Raw genomic sequence first — 1,554 nt, forward strand, 5'->3', positions numbered from 1 at the left:
CAAAAGCTGGACAGTTTTTCACTCCTAGACATTCAAACAGTACACACACACACACACACACACAAACACAAACACACACACTCTCACACACACACACACACATGCAGAGTCTTCACACATATTTAGTTCCATCTATCGAGCCACTTGAAAATGTATCCCCTTTAAGTTTCAGGGTTTCAAAAATCACAATTGGATATCATACTATCTGTGATGTAGCTCATATATTCAGGTTGACACACACACACAGACACACACACACACACACACACACACTTCCCTTCCCTCACCCACACCCATGCATACACACTTAAATCCAGGAGCCATTAATTTGTGTGTCTTTGTTTGAACTAGAGCTTAAGGTAGCAGAGAAGACTGTTTTGACATCCCTGTCTTCTATCTGCTGAGTGCCAAAGTCCTTCTCTCCCTTGGTAATGCAGCTCGGGAGTCTGAAACCATGTTTAGACATTCAGTACAAGACCGCTATTTTACTGTTCAAGGATCTGTAAACAACAGACTGTTGGACTATAACAGGACGTTACTGAAGTAGAAATACACATTTCTTTACAGCATACGTTAAAGAGAATTGGTCAAGCTTTTATGTTGAATCTAAAATCTAAAATCATTTTTATTTTATTTACAGTATTGTTACAATATCTGCAACACAACAACACAATCGCAAGTAACCCCATTATTGCATCATAAAAATCAACATGTTATATACCCAGCATGTTTCTTTTCTTGTTTACAGAAGCACGTCAGTATTTCTTGTAGATTGTATTGAGCATTTCTTTTCTCTAGGGGTGTCCTTTCGAGTCTGCCTGAATTAACTCTCATTTCTTACATCTTTTATATCAGCCTTGCATCATTGCACTGTACTATCACTTTTAAAGAACATTTCCCTTTTTGTTTTCCACCATGAACACTGATGCTGAAGATTGTCTCTTTTAATATGAATGCTGTTTTTAACATATTCCTCAAAGAAGTAATACATTGTTACTTAAATAATGGAGGTGTGCTATGCCATGTTGGCTCAGTTTTTCTTTATTTAATGGATGTCCTGTGAGGACACAAACACTTGAATTACAGTGTGTGTTGGGGGGTGTTCAGATGAGGTTACATTGAGGCTATGCACTCAGTTGTGATAAATGATGTCAGTTAACTGCAGAGCTTCAGGTCAGACATGTCATCTTGTTCAGCTCAGGAAATGACTGATTTTCAAATTGAAATCTCATCTCCAAAGCTGACTCACATTTAAATGGTTTTACTCCCACTAGAAATGTTTTCAGATTTCAAGCCTTGCCTGGATTTGAACACAATTTAATGACATGATATTAAAAATTATATTTCTTTTAAGACTTTTCAAGCTATATCAATGTTTATTTTAATGGATAACAGCCCCATTCTGTTACACAATTGCTTCCCACAACACTCTAAATCACACTAACAGTCCCTTATTAAATTACCTTTCCTTACGTGAGGAGCACAATCGATCCTAATTTATTGATAGTGGACAACGTCATTAAAGTTACATGCTGATATTTTTTTAGGAAGCGT

Source organism: Etheostoma cragini, chromosome 4 (assembly GCF_013103735.1).
Source record: "Etheostoma cragini isolate CJK2018 chromosome 4, CSU_Ecrag_1.0, whole genome shotgun sequence".
Lineage (NCBI taxonomy): Eukaryota > Metazoa > Chordata > Actinopteri > Perciformes > Percidae > Etheostoma > Etheostoma cragini.